The sequence below is a fragment of the Camponotus vicinus genome, unplaced genomic scaffold (assembly GCF_025532165.1).
Source record: "Camponotus vicinus isolate PSW18456_S1 unplaced genomic scaffold, iyCamVici1.0 SCAF_14, whole genome shotgun sequence".
In the NCBI taxonomy this organism is placed as follows: Eukaryota; Metazoa; Arthropoda; class Insecta; order Hymenoptera; family Formicidae; genus Camponotus; species Camponotus vicinus.
Window position 1 is genome coordinate 11375703 of NW_028141950.1, and position 6738 is coordinate 11382440.

General features: G+C 32.6%; 1 pseudogene; it reads left to right on the top strand.

Moving 5' to 3' along the window:
* Positions 1–980: 980 nt before the first annotated feature.
* LOC145964859 (uncharacterized) lies at positions 981–4689 on the top strand (annotated as a pseudogene).
* Positions 4690–6738: the final 2049 nt, after the last annotated feature.

A 6738-nucleotide genomic window follows, 5' to 3' on the forward strand; every position in this document is an offset into this window, starting at 1 on the left:
CCACGTGCTTCAAGGTTATCGCAGAGGTCATAATTCTAGAAGATTCTGAGACTTTCGAGACGAGCTTTCGAGTTTTGAGTGTCGCAAGGTTATCGCAGAGGATATAATTAGAAGATTTTTCAGGCGAGTATGAAATCAGTTAAATATTCTGTTTCGCGTAAATCTTTTCACCGGTTGTCTGCGAGACAACGAAGGCGAATTACTTTGGAAATTAAAAATACTTTACATTTAAATGTTTCACAAGATCCTGTTACGCCCGAGCAGCCGGATAATGCTGCTTCCTTTCACGTTGCTGATTCTTTTCGGACAGACAATGAAGTTTCTTTTACGGATAATGTTGCTAATAATATCTATAATATTACAGATACCAATAATATCGATAATGGTATATTGTCTAATAGTAATAGTAATGACAGTGAAGATTCCACTTCCTCATCTCTCAGTATTTCTTCCATTGAAGAAACATTTCAAGATCGTTTAGCCGCGTGTTTTGTCAATAATAATTTTACACATGTTCAGAGTAATAATATTTTATCTGTTCTTCGAACACACACATGCTTCTCTTCGTTTCCAAAAGATGTTAGAACTCTTTTAAAAACTCCACGAACACCTGTTGTCGTATCCGAAGTAGATCCAGGAAAATATATTCATTTCTCTCTTGAGGCAGAAATTGTTAAAACATTATCACGTCTTCCTTCGGTATCTGTACCATATGAATTAGAAATCGATTTTAATACAGATGGATGTAGTTTAGATAGAGTAGGAAGTAATCACATCTGGCCAATTCAATGTAGACTTGCAAATATTAAATATACACAGTCTGTCCTAGATCCGATGAGACTGGTCTAAAAAAAAATACAAAGCGTTTATTATTTTGATTTTTTATTCTTGTTTATTCAAAATAGTCTCCTTCTGAGTCAATACAGCGCTGGAAACGTTCAACAAATTTTTCGAAACATTTTTTATACTCATCGGCTGGAATGGCCTTTAGTATGGCGGTCGAAGTCTTTTGGATGACCGGGATGGTATCGAAACGATTTCCTGTCATCGCCAATTTCAGTTTGGGGAATAGCCAGAAGTCGCACGGAGCCAAATCAGGTGAATACGGTGGATGATCGATAATAATGATGCCGTTTTTGGTCAAGAATTCACGTACCATGATGGCTTTGTGCGATGGTGCATTATCGTGCAACAAAAACCAACTGCCTGGCTCTCGATATTCCGGTCGAACTCGTCGAATTCTGGTCAGACGGTGAACGCAGAATATTATCTGGGAGTTCTACAACGATTGTGGGCCAGAATTCGACGAGTTCGACCGGAATATCGAGAGCCAGGCAGTTGGTTTTTGTTGCACGATAATGCACCATCGCACAAAGCCATCATGGTACGTGAATTCTTGACCAAAAACGGCATCATTGTTATCGATCATCCACCGTATTCACCTGATTTGGCTCCGTGCGACTTCTGGCTATTCCCCAAACTGAAATTGGCGATGAAAGGAAATCATTTCGATACCATCCCGGTCATCCAAAAGACTTCGACCGCCATACTAAAGGCCATTCCAGCCGATGAGTATAAAAAATGTTTCGAAAAATTTGTTGAACGTTTCCAGCGCTGTATTGACTCAGAAGGAGACTATTTTGAATAAACAAGAATAAAAAATCAAAATAATAAACGCTTTGTATTTTTTTTTAGACCAGTCTCATCGGATCTGGGACAGACTGTGTACAAGGCCAATAGTAATTGGAATATATAGTGGCGCTGAAAAACCACATGATCCTAATTTATTTTTTGAAAAATTTGTTACCGATGTTAACAATATAATAAGTAACGGTGGTATAGATTTTGCTGGTAATAAGATACCAATACGTTTAAGATGTTTTATAGCCGATGCACTAGCTCGTGCTTTTGTTCTTAATCACAGAGATAATACATCTGGAAATCCTTGTTCGAAGTGCAAAGTTTCTGGTTTGCGATGTGAAGGCAGATATACATTTGGTGGTATTAATCATCTTCTTCGAACAAATGAAGAATATCTAAGGTGTATAGATGAAGATCATCACAAAGATGGCAAAAGTCCATTGTCAATGTTACCCATAGGTAAGGTTTCACAAGTTCCCTTTGAATATATGCATCTAGTATGTTTGGGCGTTATGAAGAAACTTTTATCCGCATGGATATGTGGTAAATATACACGTTTCTCAAAATTACCAGCAAAATCCATTGCTGTAATATCTCAAAGATTAGATAATCTTAAAACATATTGTCTATCAGATTTTGCAAGACGTCCTAGAACAATTAATCAATTTTCTAAATACAAGGCAACAGAATTTCGTCAATTTTTATTGTATACAGGTCCAGTAGTAACATACGGTCTTCTGAATCAACAAGTATATACTCATTTTTTGTTTGTGCATACTGCCATAAGAATATTGATTTCTACTTCACCATCACAAGCATATTTAAACTTTGCTGAGATTGCTCTACAAAAATTTGTTGCGCGATGCGAGAATCTGTATGGTTCAGCATTCATTTCATATAATGTGCATGGTCTTCTTCATCTCACAAATGACGTGAGGCAATTAGGTCCCCTTGATTCATTTTCTGCTTTTCCTTATGAAAATAATATGCCACTTTTCAGAAAATATTGTAGAAAACCTAATTTTCCTCTTCAACAATTTTCCAATAAAATGTCAGAGATGGAAGCTTGTGAAACAAATTTGCATCGTAGTCAAACTTATTTTTCCAAACTCACTGATTCTTCTACGCAAGTATTTTCAGCGCATAATAAAGGTCCTCTTCCGCCTAATATTAATCCAAACAACTGTCAATATCGGAAATTGATATTCAACAGAATTTTGCTGAGTTTGGATACACGAGATAATTGCTGTATTTTACATGACGGATCGATTTGCCTCATTGTTAATATCTTCATGGACAAAACCACATATTATCTGGTTGTAAAAAAATTTTAAAAGATAGATTCATTTTATGATATTGGCATTTTATCCTCAGCACTTCAAATATTTAATGTTCCGCAATAAGTAGTGAAATTTTTTGTATTCAAGTAAATGAGGTACGCTTTAAATGTTATAAAATGTCTTATTGGAGTGGTTCATCAATAGATAACAGTAGTAGTGATGAAAATGAGTCAAAAGTTAGCAGTGAGTATATAGTTAGTGCAATTATACATACAGATAATCTGTAAAAAAATAAAAACACATTTACAGCTGTTCCGTTAGATATAATTTACAGGAAGAAAAACAAAATCTCCAGGATGACTGGAATACAGGTTAGTATAATTGTGTCATATAATTTTCACTCAGTTTAATTATAATGGATATAATAATTACTGAATTCTTCAAATATTTTAGATGCTCTCTACATTTCTGCGCTTGAGGAGAATCAAAACAGGAATCATACTTAAAACATATACAAATGTAATTATGTAAGTTATATGATTATTCATTTGCTTTTTCTGTCGTTTAATTTGCTATTTTCTGATTTTCTTGCATAAAATAATATCTAATTTTTTAATTTTTTCTAGGAACTGTTTTGCATGTATTGATTTTCTTGAATGTTCTATATATTCTCCAACTACTGGTGACTTCTGGTTTCCCTCTTTAAGAATAATATTTGAATATGTATATGTATACTTTTTTATTTCACTTTATTGGGTGTTTTCCATTCAATGACACAAATTTAAGGTCTGTTCTTTTTAGCTGCACCAGTTTAAAGTTTATTTTTTTACTCCACATTGAAAAGGAAAAGATAAACTCTGAATTCTGCAGCTAAAAAAACAGACCTTAGATTTGTATCGACTTGTGTCACTAAATGGAAAGTACCTATTATTAATCCCATATATATATATATATATATATATATATATATATATATATTTACAGAAAGGATATGGAGAATCGTCCCAAACGGAATATTATCAAACCGCGACGATTTCAAACATCTTCGGACGAGGCGGAAGATTCAGGAAGAAAGATGACGGAGCTACAGGGCACTCAATTAGAAAAGGATGTCGCTGAGTTACGGGGAGTATTAGAGAGTCATTCGCCTGATACTAATATGTATGCTAATCATTCACTCACTAACTCACAATCATTTATAGTCACTCCCACAACACAAGTACCTTTTATGCATGAAAGCATACAGTCATCCTACGCCCAACCATCAACAGTCACTCACACAACACAAACACCTTTTATGCATGAAAACACACAGTCATCATCCTACGCACAACCATCAACAGTCACTCACACAATACAAACACCTTTTATGCATGAAAACACACAGTCATCATCCTACGCACAACCATCAACAGTCACTCACACAACACAAACACCTTTTATGCATGAAAACACACAGTCATCATCCTACGCACAACCATCAATAGTCACTCACACAACACAAGCATCTTTTATGTATGAAACATCACAGTCATCATCCTACGCACGAAATTTTCATGATACAACGCAAACATTCACATATAAACCACATGCTGCCGCTACTCATACACAACACATTGGTAGCCAATTAAATACACCACATAACACTCAGTTACAGGCTTTAAACATCTGGCCAACTTCATCGTCAAGTCATCTGCCAAGCTCTTCGTCATCAATATAAGCTTCAGAAGAATTTTACAATTTTCATGTGAGACCGGAAATTCAGTGAGTGTACATTGAACAGAAATTTTTATAATTGGAATATACCCAGATAGCAAAATGATGCAAACTTTACGTAAAGTTTGCAGCAAATTCGAGCATGCCTTTGTAGCAAAATTACGACAAGGTGTGTCCGCAAAAAGCTTATCTTTTGCTGACAATGCTTATCGCAATAGCATGACGCATATTTTACGTTGCGTTAAATAATACGGCAAATTTTGCGATGTACAGTACAACAGCAAATTTGTAACAAGAACAGGGCAAACCTTGCCACGCACGGCAGGATAACAAATTTATGGCAAGAATAGAACAAACCTTGCCTTGCATAGTATGACAGCAAATTTGTGGCAAGAATAGAGCAAACCTTGCCACGCACGGCAGGATAACAAATTTATGGCAAGAATAGGACAAACGTTGACTTGCATAGCATGACAGCAAATTTGTGGTAAGAACAGAGTAAACCTTGCCAGGCACGCCAGGATAGCAAATTTGTAGCAAAAATAGACAAAGCTTATCGTAATAATGCGGATCGTATAAATTAATGAGTTCCATTAAACAGGTTTTAATAAAATTAATTAAATTTTACATCATTAAATTTTACATCAACAAATAAATAAAAATAATTAGATTAGAAATGTTCTTATTTTTTGTTTTCTAATTTAATTATTATTTTTATTTATTTGTTAATGTAAAATTTAATTAATTTTATTAAAACCTGTTTAATGGAACTCATTAATAATTTATACGATTCGCATTATTACGATAAGCTTTTATCTATTTCTGCCACAAATTTGCTATCACGCCGTGTATGACAAGATTTGCTATTTTATATATTGATAAGAATTATATTATTGATAAAAATAAATAAATATATATATATATATATATATATATATATATATACATACTTTTCAAACACACTATGTGTGTGTATGTATGTATATAAACATATGCATATACACATACAATGCTATCATTTGAAGAATATTATATTTAAAAAAAGGCATATTATAATAATTAAATAGAAATCAGAGATACTATAACTAGGTACATATAGATCTATACATCCACATTAACATATTGCGTAACTTTTACATTTATCTATAATATTTTATTTTTTTCTATGTAAATAGTTATAAATCTCATGGAAAATTATTATACATTCAGCTGCATATAAATTACATACATTATTTAAAAAATGCGACTTATATTTAACACATTATGCTGTTACAAACTTCCTCTTCAATGGGCTTAAATGTTATTGTGTCTTCATTATAAATTTTTTAAAAGTAAAACCTTTTATCCCTGCAGATTTGAATTTTCCTTGATAATGCGTGCCATCTTCGAATATCATTACTCCATGACCCTTCAACAGACACACACAATGTCAATATATATATTTCAATTATCAATATAATTTATATCTTCAATGTTTCTTATATTAAGAAGAGATTCGTGAATGTATAGTCATCTTAGGACATCTTGCGTAAAAGCTCCTTCATAATAAATGCCATCAAGTGTTACAATTAAACCATTGCCATGTTTCAAATCGTTATTCCATAATCCAAAATATTTTTCACCTGTAACATCATTGAATAATAATTTCGATATTGTAATTTTAATTTATCCCAAAAATCATATCAGATTATTATTATTATATTATATATTATATTTATTTCCAGGACCATGTTATATTTTATTTCTTTTTTGTACCTGTCATGATATCATCCGTTATTCCACAGCCTTGTTTAACACCAGCAGCATTCTCCAATATAGATGCAACTAATGCCATAAATAAATGATCTTCTTTTTTGACACCATGCATGATCATGAGATAATCCATCTTTAAAGTATCTTTTATAAAAATCCCCATTAATGTATCTAAAATATTGCATATAATTAATGTTTTACGAGAATATAATAAAATAAAATTTTTACATTATGTTATATGACATATAAAAGATATATATATATATATATATATATATATATATATATATATATATACAGGGTGAGCCATTTTAATTAACGCACGCAATTATTTCGGAAACAAAGCATT